Source organism: Musca domestica, unplaced genomic scaffold (assembly GCF_030504385.1).
Source record: "Musca domestica strain aabys unplaced genomic scaffold, Musca_domestica.polishedcontigs.V.1.1 25, whole genome shotgun sequence".
Taxonomy (NCBI): Eukaryota; Metazoa; Arthropoda; class Insecta; order Diptera; family Muscidae; genus Musca; species Musca domestica.
This window is the reverse complement of record NW_026712277.1, coordinates 10,603,494-10,621,797: the sequence shown is the minus strand read 5'-3', so window position 1 is coordinate 10,621,797 and position 18,304 is coordinate 10,603,494.

Below are 18,304 nucleotides of genomic sequence, written 5' to 3'. Positions count from 1 at the left end.
AAATCAAAACAAAGTGGGATTTAGGCAAGACATAAAAATTCGTACTCTCTATCCTATATTTTTTAGGATATGCCAACGCAGTTGTGCTAAACATGAACTCGAACTTCTGATTCCTTTTTTATAAAAAATATCAAAACCGAAATAAAAAATGTACCCGAACATATCCTTCACAATAGTATGGAAGGTATATTAAGATTGTCTTTCCCACAAAGTATATATTCTTCATTAGCCTAAAATTCTATGTCGATTTAACGATGACCGTCCGCCTGTCTATCTTTCCGTTTGTCCGTCCCTGAAAATCACTCGAGCTTCTGAACGAGTTGACCTAGGTGGATAAAATTTTACTCAAATGTGTGTTTTGTCTGCAGGACTTTTGGTATTGAAAATGGTTCACGTTAAGGTATAGGCCCCATATAACTGTACCTCCCGATATTCGGTATTTTGATGATTTTAGCGACGCTGTTACCGGATTTCCGACCGGATTCGCTTTAAATTTCTTAATTTTAATTCGTAATAGCCCCCATATAGTGGTACCTCCCTATATCCGGTATTTTGATTATTTTAGTGACATTATTCACCGGAATTGTTTCAAAATTTCATATTTGAAGTTCCTAATAGCAACATCAGTCCATGACAGAAGATCGAGGTCTTCGTATAGCCCCCATATAACGGTACCTCCCTATATTCGGTATTTTGAAGATTTTAGACACATTATTTGCCGGAAATTCTTTAAATTTCGTATTTGAAGTTCCTAATGGGAACATCAGTCTATGACAGAGTATTGTCTATGTAGGTCCAGGTCTTCCTATAGCCGCCATATAGCGGTACATCCATATATTCGGTATTTTGAAGATTTTTAGCTACATTATTCGCCGGAAATGCTTTAAATTTCGAATTTGCACTTCGTAATACGTACTACAGCCTTTGACCCCAAAATAACGGTAGCTGCATATATTCGGTATTTTTAAGATTTTAACAGAATTTGTAAAGGATTCTATATTTTTTTTTTTATTTTTTTTATTTCTTTATTTATTTATTTATTTATTTATTTTTTTTTTTGAGAATTTTGATTTTTTTCAAATGGTGGAAGGTGTTCAATGTGCTTTTTAACATGTTATTGAATGTTAGTTTACACATCATGTTATAGTCGAATGCAAAATGAATTTTTCACATTTATTTTGAGCATACACTTAGGCGCTCCCACAATTTTAGGGCACATGAAATGCTTTATGATATAGTATAAAGTAATGTACTTTACAGCAATAGTATAATATACTATTGTGCAGTAAATATAAAATTCATAATTTTTGAAGTATGAAAATTGTTTAGAGCGCTTAAAAATATGCAATAAAATTCCCAAAAGTTCATATGATGTGTAAAAATAGTTTTTATAGTTTATAACTACATAGTCTAAGATTTCAGGAAACTCGTATTAAATTCCTTTCAGTGTAGATTGTATAATTTTTTAAGTTTACAATATTTGTGAGCGCCTAAAAGTATGCAAAAGCAAATATTTAATCTTAAATTTCTTAGCTATATTGTTTCCTTGTTTAAAGTAATATTTCACGGAATTCATCTTCCATTCCCTTAATTGTTTAACACTTCCTTTTGTTCATTTATCATTAACTCCTTCCCAGCGGATGGCTGATGATATCCTTGACATTAAGCAAGCAAAATAATTAAAAGTGCAACCTGAAAGTATACCTGAAATTCTTCGTTTACTTTGGCTAATTAGCCATGTTGCAAAATAAACCTTTGCAACTTTTATGAACTCGCCAAACAGTGCAAAAGTGCAACAGCAACAACAACCCCGCAGCACCCGAACCCGCTCCCACGCCGGCAGCAAAATGCTAAACGCCAAACAAACTTTGCCGTTATGCTGAAAGTTGAAACATACTTATAATTCACTTATAAACAGCTCAAGAAATTTGAAACTTTGATAATATCCAACACAAAAAACAACAACAACAACAGCAAAACTTTCACTAAAAGCAACTAAAAGTATGCTTTAAAAATTGCAATACAGCATTGGCGATTTTCAAATAAAATAAAAACCAGTGAAAAACGAAAACTTTTTTCATTTTGTTTTGAAAAATGTATTTATTTTTATTATTGTTGTTGTTGTCTTGCCATTGAACTGCCATCGTCCAGCAGCATTCTGCTTTTGTCTGTGATATTTATTCTCTCTTTGTAAAATATATCTCTATTTTGGAGAGGGGGGCAGAACAAATGATATGGTCAGACATATGGTCATGGTTTCATTCAAGTCTATATACATTGTATCCTACCAAAATCCGTACGGCGCAATGATTTTGTCCATATTTATCCCCTAACCCGCCCTCCAAACAATTTACACACACATACACACCACTACCAAATACCAAAATTTACTTTCATTTACCCAGCAACCATCGAACGGCCACACAACAATTGTTTGATGGTTTTGACTTGGCTATGTGCATTTTTGAAATGTTGTCTCTGTGTGTGAGTGTGTGCATGTGTGTTTGTTTGTGTAGGGTACATATTTACACAGTCCGACAATAATGGTGGTCTGCAAACAAGTATTTTCTTCACTTGTCTGTGGTTCTTTGTTAGTGGGAAGATAGGCTAAGCGAATATCCGATTTACACTGAATTTCTCAATATTTGCCAAGATTCCAGAGAAGTTTTGTTTGTTTGCTACCGAAATAGGGGTTGAGATTAAACATCAGCTGCATTTCGAAGTAGCAGTGTTTGTTTAGGCTATTTGCGGAGACATCGGACTAGACAATGTGACAATTGTTTGTGGCTCTTTAAATTTCTAAAGAAATCAAGTTATGGAAGATTTTAAAACGTTTTCAAAGGAAGTAGTTTTCAGATAATTTACCTCACGTTAGGCAATAGACTAGTATTGTAAACTGATATGTCTAAACTATACCAAGGCCATTTATAAAACAGAGGAGTGCAAAGGATGGGGAAAACCCTCAAATAGAGTCGTGTTTTTACTCCGGTGCCAGAGGTAGTAATGCTTTTTTGCAAATTTATAGATGACATAGGAATCCGTGTCTAAATGCACCCCAAGATCAGTTGTCGATAGCTCATAGTCTTTCCCTTGATAGAGTAGGACAGTGGAATAAAAAATTACTTTAGGAAAAGTTTATTCGCAATATTCGCCGGAAATGCTTCAAATTTCGTAGTTGAAGTTCCTAATGGGAACATCAGTCTATGACAGAAAATTGTCTATGTAGATCCAGGTCTTCCTATTTATTTTATTATTTATTTAGCGCCTAAAAATATACAATAAAAATATTACAAATTAAAATGTATTTCCCTTGATAGATGTCATTCCGTTTCATTCTCATCCTCACACAGCCTTATTTTTTAAAGCTTAATTTATTTGATACTTTTAAGAGCTGCTTGACATCAACATAAATGATTTCCATAGTTTTATTCAATTCTGCGGCTTTCATGATCGCAGGGATCTCTGCCTGAAAAAACTCTGCTCTTTCCATCCAACTCGCAGGAGTAGACCATTGATAGTTGCTCACTGAAGGCTCCGGTTGCCGTGGATTTTTCCATTTTTTGATACATCTGTATATATCGGCAGACCGATTAGAGGTAGGTTGGCCCTATTCCATTCATCCATGCTTGGAATTAGTATCTCAATTCTCTCAAACTTCACGGTTGGATGCAAGAAACCGATGTTCCGTTAATGAGGGTTAAAGTTTACTGTAGCTCTTTAAAAATCCAGCAAGCTGGCATGACGCTGTCCTATGGTATGCAGCATATTCTGCTCTGACAGTCCTATAACACTTCGTACAGCCTGATACTGAAAACTAATTTCGACCGGAGCTATAAGCTATAGCATTACGTTCAAGGCAGTTTGAGGTCTACTTTTTGATGCGTCTGTGAATAGTGTCTGGAACTATTTACCTTGCACTTTAATGTCACCAGACAAGACTTCCATGAGAATGGAAGCCGATATTTGTTGGCATAAGATAACCCGATCTAATATTGGTCTCCAGCACTTATATTTTTTCGAAATTCTCCCCTTTTTTACGTATTTATATGTGATGTTTGATATAAAACAAGTAAAAAAGCAGCTAAGTTCGGCCGGGCCGAACTTTTAATTTCTTTAATACCCGCACCATTTTGAAGGAACTTGAAAAAAATTAATAAAAAATCCGTAAAAATACCTTTCAAATGAAACCCCATATAAGGGGGCTATACGAAGACGTTTTCTTTCATAAGTAATTTTTTGTCATAGGCTGTAGCCGAATATAGGGAGGGTTTGTTATATGGGGGCTATACGAAGACGAGAACTTGCATACGCGATAGATCGTGGTAACCATTACGAACTTTAAATACAAAATTTGAAGTAATTCCGGTAAAACAAAAATGTAGCTAAATTCATTAAAATAGCGAATATTGGGAGGTACCGTTATATGGGAGCCATATGAAAACGTAGACCTACACGATCCATTTACGAACTTATCCTGCCTACTTGTCATATACACATGTGAGTAAAATTTTAGCCTTCTATATCAGTTCGTTCGAAAGATAGCGTGATTACAACAGAGAGACAGACAGACGGACGGATATATATACTATGTTGGTTCTGACATGAGTATTTCAAGGAGTTACAAACGGAATGGCAAAGTAAATATACCCTTCATAGAATAGGGGGATATAAAAATTATAATTCGAGTCCGAAGATCTGTAAAATAAAATTATTATATGATTCATCAGTAAAACAAGGCCCCAATTTTTCGAAAAAAAATATTTGGCCTCGAAAGACCTCCTTAAATTTTCAACTCCCAGTAATGCCACCCCACTCATGTGAGCGATATTGCCTGTCTACCAGTTTTCTTTCTTGTTATGAACTTATTCATAACAAAAAAAGAAACTTCCCCAAAACAACTATAACTTCTGTCAAACTCTTGATGGCCACCGGTATCGAAATCCTTAAACGACAAACTCTCCTACCAGGCCGTGTGTCATTTTCCTACCCTCATTCGATTACGAAAACATAAATCGTAATATGTAAACCGACCCTTATAACCAATTACCTTCGTTTTTTTCTCTGGCCATTGTTTAGACGGAGACAAGGAACAAACGATTTTCGCAAAAATTCCAAACTTTGATATTGACCAAGAAAAACAAAGCCGAGAATCACCGTTTGTGGCAATGACAGTGACACAGCCTCCACCCCCATTCTGGCCCCCATTGGAACATTGTTAATCATGTTTTGTGGTAAGAACACAACATGTTTTCTAGCCTGCATCAAACTCGGCGAGCAAAGAAATGATTTAGATTGTTTGACTGCAATTGTTGTCATTGACGTTGTACAACTCCTCGTTTCCCTTGTTGTTGTAGTAGTTCTACACTGGTATAAACAACAGCAGCAGTAGCAGCTAACATTTGGAGTTGGTAACAGCTATGGCATCATCACCAGCAACAAAGACAAAGACAAATGTCAATTACAAACTTTTATTGGAATTTTAACAAGTATTGATGAAACGGAACCATGCAACCAACCAACGAATCAGCCAACCCAACCGGCCAGGCAGACAGGCAACGGAAGGCAGACAGCCAGGCAAACAAACAAACATCAGCAACACCACAGTTCCCACATCCCCCATATATATGTTTGCCTGGCTCTGTGTATGAGTACTGTCCAGGCTCCACTTACTGTTTACAACCCAGCATGTTATCGAACATACCTTTTGCAATAGCAACAACAACGACGATGACTACACCACAACCGTAATCGGCTCATATGGACCAAAAAGCAGCCGTTATGCGTTGTTACATTCCGGCTTCACTCCTTCGAACATTGTAATCGAGGTGTGAGTTATTTGTATTTGATCCCTGTGGAGAAAGTGGATTTGCTGCGTTACATTTTCGGTTTTCGTTGTTGCTGTTGTTTTGTTGTTCTGATGTTAGTCCTGTTTTTGTTGTTGCTGTTTTTTTTTTATTTAACAACAGCGCATATTTTGCGTTTACAGTAAACGTTTTTATCTCGTTAGATACAAATAATTAATTCCAAAACACTATGGCTCCAAACGGCAGCAGCAACAACAACAAGTAAATTGCCAACAAAAACGACAACAACAGTGGCTGTGGCAGCAGTAGCTTGCAAACCCAAAAAAATAGAAGAAGTGAGCAATTTTTTCGTTATCTCAACAGCAACATTTTTTCGTTCGCCACGATTGTCATTGGGAATGCAATGCAAAAACGTGGCAATGACCAACAGAACAGGGAGTGAGCAAAAACGCAATGCTACGCTTTTAAATGTTTAACTGTTTATACGCCATTGCTTGCAATCGAGCTGAATATTGCAGGCCAGTCACATTCGTAGATGTGTGTCGGCGTGTGTGTGTTTTTGCTAGCCTCCAAAGAGCAGTTAGTTGGCAGTTTTTTTTTTTTCTGTTCGCAAGCTAGCGATATGCTTTTGCCGCGTTGCATCTACATGTGGCCATTTAGTTTGGTACAACTATCGAGATGGTGAAATGGTGATGTTCAACCTTGGCTGAGCCCAGGAAACATTTCTCGGACCATTAATTAGAGATATATAGTATAAATGGAGGTTACACTTCCTACAAGATTTTGTTGAACAAGTGAGGCACATATCGTCAGGGTAATGCCTAAATGCCTAATTTCAAAGCTTGCATCTTGTTCGGAAAACATATTGAACTCAGGATATGACCTCACCCAGATGTGATCCTTTATTGTCAATTTATTTTGCTGATGAATGAGCTGAAAGCTCTCTGTTTATAGGTAAGAGGAAATTATTCGTCAGATCTTATACAATCACCTCGGAGACTGTAGACTCATGGATATTGTGTTAGGAAATCGGTTGCTAAATGATCGGTTCCATGCATCTAATAACACTGTTATTCTACAAAACTTTCTTATTATGTAAAAGAGTAGTGAAATATCTGACGGACTGATTGACCGATCCAGAATCAACATACAGACGAAACGGCTTAAGCTAGAATTTTCAAATTTTGCACGAAGGCCAGGCCAGTCTTGGTGCGTAGGCGTTTGATAAGTCTGGCTTTTTGGGAGGGTGAGATGAAACAACTGCATCCAACTTCAGACTGCTGCCATTTCTAAGCCACTCATCCGACAGCTGTTAAAATTATTCCAGTGACAGATCTTTATATTGTTTACAAGTGGACAAAAGCATTTTGGAGAGAATTTTCAAGAAAAAAAAAAAACTTCTCGCGATGGAATTCAAGCGTGTTAGTGTGATTTCTTTATATTTGCCTGGAAAACCAAAAGTGGCTATCGTTAGAGCACTCCAGCATTTAAAAGTGAATAAATATTTTGTGTCTCGTACCATCGCTCGTTATCGTGATACTGGTAGCGTAGCCCGACGTCAAGGAAGTGGTCGGAAGAAAAAAATACAACATCAGCAGAAATGGTACGAAAATTAAAGAAGCGACCTGATCAAAACCCGCGTGGCAGTAGCCGAAAAATGGTTCGTGAGCTGAACATATCGGCATATATTGAAAAATGGGCTCGGGGTCATGGTCGAGCCATTGAAATTCTAAAAAATGCAAGAACTTACACCGCAACAGAAAGAAAATAGACTCAAAAGAGCTAAAGAGGTGGCCGAAAGTGATGAACCTCCGAATTTGGTTGTTTCCGTCTACGATGAGAAAACATTCGTTATCCAGCAGTTTGTAAACAAACAAAATAATCTGCTAGTGTTATCTTGCCAAAGAGGTCAGCTGAAAATGTGCACCTTCGGCTGGCCACCAGAACTCAAGCGCCGGCCATGGTGATGGTGTGGGCCACCTAACAGTCGATGACCGCTCTCCGCTCGTATTAATAGACTGTGGCATCAGAAAAGAATGCCGAATATCTATAAATATCTCGAAAATATTCTGGAGGGTGTATTAAAGCCTTGGACAGGCAGACATTTTGGCTGCAGACCTTGAACATTCCAAGAGGACTCTGCACAATCGCACTCAGCTCGCGCCACCCAAGAATGCTTACAAAATGAATTTGCTCTATTCATTTTAACGCACAATGGCCACCAAAAAACTCCGGATACCAATCCGTTAAACTATTGTGTCTGAAGTATCGCCTCAAGCAAGCGCTTCGCCAGGAATCTGCCAAAATAAAATGCCTATTTTATTTTTGACAAATTTAGCACTTATTCCAATTTCTTCAAAATACACTTTCCAATAGCTAATCGGCTGAGAAAAAATTCATGTGAATTTGAAATTTTGTAAATCAAAATCCCAACAGAGTTTCGGGTTCTTATGTCAAACCTTTTAAAAACCCTATACATAGCTTCGGCCATATACAAAAGGGACCCCAATATTTTGAGATATATTTCACAACATATATAGAGCTTTGAAAATTTATAGAAGACTTTGGATTACCTCGACTCCAAAGTTGTGGCTGGTAAGTCGTCACTTCAATTGATAATTTAGACTATTTTAAAATACAATTTTTGTCCCTATTATTATGATATGTTTCATTAAATGAATAGTGTGCTTTATTTTCCCCTCCACTTTCTTTGCTGGGTTATCGTCTACTCGTGACACTCATATGCTAAGTCAAGAAGTTTGCAAACGTTAGGTTTCCGCATTTGTGTAGCATTTTGCACATTTGTTGGCATCTCCTGTTGGTATCCTGGTCTTTTTATGCAGTTCATTTGTTAGCTTTTTCGCTTTTTTTCTCCAGCTCCATTCTTCAGGTTTTTTCCTCGTTCTCTCTCTGTGTGTAATTTACTTAACTGCGCATGTGATTAAATCTACAAAAGAAACGCATTTTTTTCTATGCTGATCTTTTGCGACTAGGTCGTGGAGTGCTGCTACCATGGCGGCGTTAATATGCACAAGTTGCAAGTTGCCGTTTTTTTCTTAATTCTTTCTTTAGCCAACCTTTTTTTTTTGGAGGCGCTGGTCGCACTGAGGTTAACACAATGCAGTAAGTCTATGCTGAGTGTGTGCGTGTTCTTTTTTCTGGTGATATCTTTGGCTTGGGGAAAAAAGTAATCGTAGCGAAGGAATAGAGTTTATAAATTTCAGCATCACATATTGTCAAGGCTACAGCGACAGTAATAATATATTCCCAGGCGTACAGTATATATATGTGTGTGTGTGCAATGTTGCAAGTGTGTTAGTATATATGTGTGTGTTTTTTGTCATTTGGCCAAACATTAAACTTGACACTATAATACATTTTCGTATTTTAATGTTAACTTTATTTGTTGTGTCCTTCTTTTCTTTTAACATTCACTGCGTGCAAATGTCACATTTGGACACCAAATGCGTGTGAGTGCGAGTGTGCAGAGAATTGCAGCAATTGCATGTTTTATGTGTGTTTGTGTGAGTATGTCATGTACAACCTATATATATTTTTTCAAGAAACTGCACACTTTCCAAATGACCAAATTACAAAAAGTAATGGTCCCCGGAGTCTCCAATCGTTTGTTTCGGATGTAAAATGTTGTTACATTTATTTCTCTCATTACCAAAATGGTTATTTGAAATGAAAGTTTCAGTCGTTTGTTTTATTCTGGCAGTTCCATTTCTTGGTTGGAAATGGAAATTTGGTGAAGGGGAAAATGTAAGCCAATTACAAAGTTTTCGAAAAGAAATTTATCTACTGGGAGAAATTGATATTCTACTTTCTAGAAGTTGTATTAAATCTAGGTCAATGTGTTAATAAGAAGTCCAAATTATGTTATATGAACAGGATTATGTGAAATTTTCCAAAAATCTACATATATAAATAAGGGAATGTATCTCACAGGTCTAGACCCTATGTTATATAATGTGGTAAATAATTTATGATGTAGATATATACTCTCAGACAATGTTCGATTATTTAAATATCCTTTGGAATAGGTTCCGAAGGAATGGGCCAATATTGTCCTTTTCGTATCGGACCTTAATAAATATGAGATATATATTGCGACCTGCCAGGTTTGAACTATATCGACTGCTTCTTTCACTTTATATGAAATATGTGAAAATTTTTATAAAATGTTAAAACGTGCGTGAAGTTTCAGATATACTCGACCGAAGTATTCCATTTTCTTACTTGATCTAATAGAGATAAAAATATTGGTATGGGCAAAAATTACAAGAAAATCCAACATTTATATCCAATTCTATGCGAAATCATAAATTCCATATTCATCTCAGGTTTCTGATTGAGAGAAACATTTAGACATAGCAAGTTAATAAAATAATCGCTGATTTGTTTCGCAAGTTATGACAGATAAAAGTATTGGAAATTGTGACCCTTTGTGGGTGAGGTACCAGAAGTGGTTCGCAGATATATATCATTTTCACATCAGATCTTGTGTTAGCATAAATGTTTGTAGGTGTGAAATTTGAAGAGAGTTGGATGCTTATTTCCCTTTCTTTGAGCGTTTTGTTTTTCCAAATCTTGAACCCTATGTGGGAGAGGTACCAGAAGAAATTGTCCGATCTCTACCATATTTATAACAGATATCGTGTTGATGGAAATATTGAGATGTACCAAGTCAGAATGGAATCGGATGTTAATTTGAACTCTTTGTGGGTGAGGTACCATATTGAATGATCCGATCTCTACCATCTTTACAAAAGATCTTGTGTTGATGGAAATATTGAGATATACTAAGCCTGAATTAAATCGAACGTTAATTTCGAGTTTTATGAGCTTCACTGATATTCAAAATTTTGACCTTTGTGGGGGAGGTACCAAAAGAAATGGTCCAATCTCTACCATCTTTACAAGAGATCTTGTGTTGATTGAAATATTGGGATGTACCAAGTCTGAATGAAATCGAATGTTAATTTCGCGTTTTATGACCTCCATGGATATTCAAAATTTTGACCCTTTGTGGGGGAGGTACCAGATCGCATATCTTGTATTACTAGAAGTAATTGGATGTGTGAAATATGAAGAGAACAGGATGCTTATTTCGGATTTTTCATTCGTTTTGTTTATTCAAAACTTTGTCCCTTTGTGGGAGAGGTACCAGAAGAACGGTCCATGTTTAGAGCAGATCTTGTGTTGCTTGAAACATTGAGATGTAAAAAATCGGAAATCGGATGTTAATTTACGCGTTTTATGAGTTTCATAAATATGAAAATTTTTAGTCCGTGGGGAGTGATACTTGATGGAGTGGACCAATATATTCTATCTTCACACTAGAACATGGGTTAATTAGAATATTGTGATGTTTGTAGTTTGACGACAATCGGACTCTTGCATCACATTTTATAAGATTTATAAATATTCGAAATATTGACAATTTGTGGGGGAGGTACTTGATGGAGTGGACCCATATTAGTTAATTTCGCACCTGACCTAGCACTGATGCAAAGATGAGGATTTGCAAAGTTGGAGCAAAATCAGATTATCCTTTCTCTTACTGGGCAATAAAATATATATATATATATATATATATATATATATATATATATATATATATATATTTTTTTTTTTTTTTTTTTTTTTTTTTTTTTTTTTTTTGAAAATATTGACTTTTTGTGGGGGAGATACCATAAGAGTGGGCCGATATTGCCCATCTCCGAATTCGATATAAGTTTCACAATAACATTACGATATACCAAGTTTAAAGCAAATCGAATTCTTCATTTCGAGAGTTATCGTGTGCACCAGCTAGACTGACAGACGGACGGGCATCGCTAGAGCGACTCCAAATGTCCTAAAAAGGATTTGGTCCAAAAAGACCAAGGTTCTAAAACCGTTATTTCGATGAGGCAAGTTTTGATATAGCCATATGGCTGAGGGTATAATCACCAATCCGAATTTGTTTTATGAGAAATATAACAATAAAATGTTTAATTGGAGAAAAATAATTCAATCTTTTGGTCTCAAGTCATTATAGCTGAAAGAAGTCATGATTTTTATAAGGACATGGTCAATTCTATTTTTTTTATAATTAAACGAATGAAGGTTATTTCTTTTTTGATTCTTCGAAAGAAAGCGAAATTAGTATATATTCTGAAATGACTTTGGAACTCTTTTGGGTCTCAACAGCCTTCGTTTCCAAATCAATCATTTCTATCACCAAGTAAGTGGTTATATAAATAAACATCTTTTCAAAAAATCGCATATGTACATAATTGGAAATGCTTCACCCTTCAGTATCATTACAGAATGTGCAACAAAGACAATCGTATTGCCTCTTAAAAACTCAACAAAAAACAGAATAATAATCCCAAATGGTAGCCAACACCATTTTATGATTATGACATTTTTAATGGTCATTTGTTAAAAATCCGGCTAACGAGTTTGTGATCTGTACTTTGGAGCATATTCTAACGACATGACATAAAACAAAAATTTCATGACAACCATTTGGCGAAACAAAAGCCCAGCAGCAACAAAGTAAATTCCAATCGACCACAAGAGAATCGGCTCTCTCACACACACACTCACTCGAATGTGAATTTCATTGAATAAATAAGTTGTGAAAATATGGCCCATTAGCTTTAGATTAACTTTGGGAATTTTTGTTATTTCTTGTTAAATGTTTATGTCAACCGCAAGTATCCTTTCTGTATGGCCTCTTCAATGGTAATTTCATAAATTATTCCTAACCATTTTCCAATTGTTTTTTCTGCTGCTCCCTCTCTCTCTCTTTCCCTCCCCGATCGAAAATTGGACGCTTTGTGTGTTTGGGGAAATTGAAATAGGAATAACATTGGATTTGTTAGGCAACCAACTAACGATGCAATTTTCTTTAATTTTACATGTGAAACCAATTTAAAAGCATTTAAAGCGAAACGAGCCATAGTCGGCTTCCAGCAAGACGACGTCGTCTAGTCACTCACTTGGTTGGGTTGCCAGCCAGCCTGCCAGCTTTCCTAGCCAGCCTGCAATGGCAGTGACCATGGCTATGACAATCAACAACAAATAGACAATAACAAATAGTGTGCGTGTACACCCGTATGGGCCATATAGGTGCATGAAATTGAAAGACAAACAACCCATGTTGTGGGGAAAAGTTGTAATAGGAGCATGGGGTGGGGTGATAATGAAGGGAAATGTTGACAATAATGGAAATGGTTCCAATTTGAATAATCTGCGAAATATATCTCCAAATATTGGGGTTTTTATGTAAAGGACTTAAACTTTTCTATAAGAATCCGAAACACTTTTGGGGTTTTTATCCAAAACCCGGTGCTATCAAATTCATATGGAATTTTCCACAAGCCACACTGGCTGGGAGAAGGAAATTAAAAGAAAATATGAAGTAAATTTCGGCAAAGTTGGTAAATGTGTGAAAATAAAATATGGATTTTATATAAAAAAATATGATAATTTCTATGGTAAATATTAAGCATACAAATTTCTTTTTTAGAATATTTCTCCCTTTAATATTTTCCCCAAAAAATGGAGTATTAAGGGAGATTTTGACTTAGAATGGAAATCCGTTCCATGAGCAGTAAAAAACTTAAAAACTTAATTTTTAGTTGTAACATGAAAGATTGGAATATAATTTTCTTAAAACCCATAAAGCCTAGACATACGGTTTATTCCGATATTGATAGTAAAATTTTGTGAAGAATATTACTTTCCTTAACCCTTTTTGTCTAAAATGAAATTTTATGTTACTTTCAGAAACCAATTCAAAAAATAACGTCGAGGACAATTTTTTCAAAATATTAGAAAATATCTTCGTTTTTTGGCAACATTGATACAAACATTTTCCTTATATCTATTGAAAATAGAGATTAATTGTCTTCTAAGACTCACAATGAAATTTGATGAGGAATATTTCCTTCTTTGGTTTTATCTTTCTAGCACGATGTTCTGAGGGAGAATTTAGCATAAACTCACACGTGGTACGGCTTTAACCCTGAAATGTGTTTATGAATTCCTGGCACTTTGGTAAATTGTAGACTTTTGACGTCTTCTAGGACCCATAGTAGAATTGTATGACAAATAATTTTATAAAATATTTTGACTGGCTACGATCCCTTTTAGAAGGAGTTTTTAGCTATATTTTTAAGAAAGAGCCAAAAAGACCCCATAAGTGACTCGTTTGAAGCTCATAATTTCCGACCAAAATAATCCTTGTATTGTTATCTGAAACATTGCCAAGAACACTATTGACCTAAAATGCAAGGATACCAAAGAATACTTAAATGTGAGAATTTCAAAAAATCTTAAATCGAAAATCTCAAAAATTGGTGGAAGAAGGGTAGCTTTTCCCTATACCAGTCAAATATAACTATAAAGCCTTCATAAAGGTTTTTGTGGGTTTCTACGTTTCATATAATCTTTTTTTTTAATTATTAGAATTTTTCCCACTACTTCTCATACCCCTCTTCAAAAACACACACACACACATCATTAGCCCCCCAGATCATTCAGCCAACTAAGCGAAATCATCTCCATACCACTTGCAAGTCACTTACTATTAGTTTTAACTAACTTGCAATCAAACACAAGTAATCACACTAAAACTAAACTGCACATTGTCGATGGGATATTGAAGAACCAACAAACACAAGAACAGCAACAACAACAATACCAACAACTGTTGCAGCCTGGACAGCTAACAACAGCACTACCGGCAGTTTATTTGTATGCACATTCGCACTACAAGCTGTTGCAAGTTCTTGGTTCACTTTCTTGAAGAAGAAGAAGAGAAGAGGAGGGGAGGGGAGGGGGACTTGCCTTTTTTACGCATTCAATGTCGCTAAGTGCCAGACATCGGTTACTGGCGGCCTAACCAAAGTTGCACGACATGCATTGAATGCGTACGCTCTATGCCATTCAGGCAACCGGCTTCAGTTAACCAAGTGTAACAGCATCAATGATGATATCGTTCAGCAGGAAGACGATGAGGATGGTGATGATTCTACTGATGGTACCCATGTCGGAGATGGCGTCGGCACTGGCAATGGAATCAGCATTTTCATGCAACGAGGTAATTGTATAATAAAATTGTTTAAACGTCTTTTCGAATTGGCACAGCAGCTAGTTTTACACACATTTTGGTTCTTGCTAGCTGGCCTCCTTGCTTCGCTGTCCTCCGTTGTCTTCTATTCCTCGCTTTTTCGATTTTGAAGGAATGTAAACGAGGAAATTGCTAAACACTTATACTTGTCTCCAGTCTGCCATTGTAAGGAACTTGTTAGCGTTTTTTAACAGACCGTTTGCTGCCACGGTGTAAGTTGTCCTTTGTTGGATTGGTGTTTTGGGTGGCAGTGTGTGCCTGTGTGTGTGTGTTTGTGCGAATGTGTGTTGCAAATTGAATTAACTCTCTGTATCTCTTAGTTCGTTTAATCTCTATCAATAAAACTCGAAAATAACTGAAAATCTGATTCGGTCATCAATCTCACAACAAGCAAATGGCACAAACCAAACTAAATGAAATGAAAGAATTCAATGACATTCAAGCAACCAACCAAACAGTCAACCAGCAGGATCGGCAAATGAATGAACTAACCACCAAACAACCAGAAAGACATCCAGCCAGCTAGCCAGCCAACCAACCAGCCACCAACCATCTAAGCTAACGTTTGCAACAGTAGTTAACCAGCGGCAAATTGTAATTGACATCATTAATCCTGCATATCTTTGAATGTTCAAAGGTAAACGTAAACGAGAGTCAAGACAGAAGGGGGAAAGGGGAGCGGAGGGTTACATTATTGCGTTTCATGCTATGCGAAATTGTTTAAGAAAAGTATATAAATTTCATTGTAATTGCGGAAAAATGCTTTGCTGTCACAGTTAGCTAGGAATTCTATTTGCCACAGCATTGAATTGTCGGCAGTATCAAACAGTGATAAATTGTCTTGACTTTGTCCGACAATTTTCCATACATTTCGGTTGGGGACAAAATAGAATTGTGGAAATTGAATTTTTCGGTATTTTTTAGTTTAACGAAAAATAGTTGACACAAATAAATAGGTAGAAATGGTAAATCGGTAGATATGGATTGCATAAAATTGAGAACGCAGTAGCAAAAATATTATTTTCGGACAAAATTATCTCCCAGACCGTGAATGTTCAGTTTTTTACACCCTTCACCATAGGCAGGTCTGCAGGCAGGTCAAATTCGAAGATGGGTTTTATCGGTTACATATCGGGTATAGCCTCCATATAACGATACCCCCTGATATTCGGCATTTTGATGATTTTTGCCACACTTTTCAATGGAATCGTCGGAATTTCTAATTAAGGAGTTTTTTGTGAGCACTCGAAAAGAATTTTGTATTTAGGTCGTATATAACGGTACCTCCCAATATTCGGTATTCTAATGATTGTAGCCAACATTTTCAATGGAATTGTCGGAAAATACACTCAAGGAGTTCCACCTGAGTACCTGACCCCTGGAAGATAATTTAATTGGGATATATATAATGGTATCTCCCTATATTGGGTTTTATGGTTTAATGGGTACTAAAACCTATGATAGAAAATTTTCCAAGCGTGTCCACGTCTTCGTATAGCCCCCATTTAACGATATTCGATATTTTGATGATATTTGGTATTTTGATGATTTTAGCGTCATTATTAATAGGAATGGTTTCAAATTTCGTATTAAGGGTTCGTCTTTGTATTGCCCACATATAACGATTTTCAAATGGGCGGCATTTTTCGACTTATTTTGTTTTTTTTTTTTCTTCAAAGTTTCTTCCAAATGGTGGAGGGAATGAAAAGTTGCGCCCTGCCGAACTTTTTACTTGTAATGTAGTAAAGCTGTTTCCAAATCCTCTCTATCTCTCTCAAATTGCTATCTTTTACAGAACTCTTATGTAATGTCAAATTCCTTCATAAGTCAAGGACCCAAAGCTTTATATAATAAATTGAGTTAGAAACTCTACGGCTGGAAGAGATCTCTTCCTTCGCTATGAAGCTTAACTTCAAAACTCTTTCGGTTAGGCTCTTGTTATGTTGTTAAGCGCAACTGTGCTCTTACCGTTTTCAATGTTGCAACCAGAGCTCATATTTGCTCGCAAGCGAAATATACTCCCGAGTAAGCGCTAGAAGAGTATGAGTTTTACACGAAGTTTACTTCCTCTCTACACTTTTTCGTTTTCTCTGAGTATACAGTGGGAGTCGAATTGCTCGAAATAAAGTAAAAGTTGGTTCTAAGAGTAAACTAAAATAGATTTTTTCTTTGCTGATTTTTGTGTTCATACGTGTGTAGAAAACAGCTTTGGCTGTGAGTTGAAGAGAGTTAAAGAGAGAGGAAGTGTGGATTTTATCAAATGGAGCATGTAGGTTGAGAAAATACAAATACATGCAAACAATGGTAAAAAAATATAATTGTCCACTTGGACAGAGTAGAATTGGCTTGATTTCGAGTGACTTTTACTCCCACTCGAATCGAGCAAAGCATATTCACTCTTATTTGCTTGATTTCAAGTAACTTTTACTCCCACTCGAAAATGAGCAAAGCATACTCACTCTTATTCGAGTGACTTAAAAAATAGTTTTTTTACCCACTCGCAGAAGAACTCCCTCTCAAATTCGAGCCAGTTTCAATCTCTATTCGATCGCAACCGGAGATCTTAGGGAGCTCGATGTAGGGAGCTATTTTTTCCTTCGGCGCCTATCAATCTACCGATTACCAATGTTTTTCCTGATTCTTGAATAAGTAGATGTCCACAACTGAATCTCATCACGGCAAATTTTGCTCTCACTACTGTTATTGATCAGCTGCAGCTATAATGGTGGATCTGAAAGCTCCCAATTCTCTGAGATGACCGCTAGTAAACTCTCTGAGATCAGCCCAAACTACCATGGGATTAAGGGACGTTTTACATTAAAAATATATAAAATGGGCATTGGGTTTATCAAGACGCTTATGGGTCGAATGGAGAAATAAAATCATTTCCATTCATCACATCCGATGATACGAACTATTATTCTCTCCCCTTATTCGTGTAGAGACACCCTCTGTCCATGTTTAAAAATGAAGCTGTCAATTTGATTTTCCTGACCTAGGACACGATGGCATTGAGTGTCATTAAGTGGAACAAAGAGCAAATATTGATCTGCGAGATATATATCTCAGTTTTACTACCTTACTATGATTACTACCCTCATATGATTCACAAGAGACTAGCCTAAGCATGATGGCTCATTTCTGATGAAGATTAGCCAAAACTATTGACACCACCCTTAGAGCTTAACCGTACCCTAAGATTCTTGATCTCTTTCAACTGTCTAACACATCTTGGCTTTAATTCTATCGCTCCCCAAAAGATTGATGAATTTATTATTAATGTTTTGTTCATTCAATTTTGTTTGCTCATTTCTCAAATACCCGGCTATGCCAATATAAATTCCTAAAACCCATTCTAATATTGTTGTTG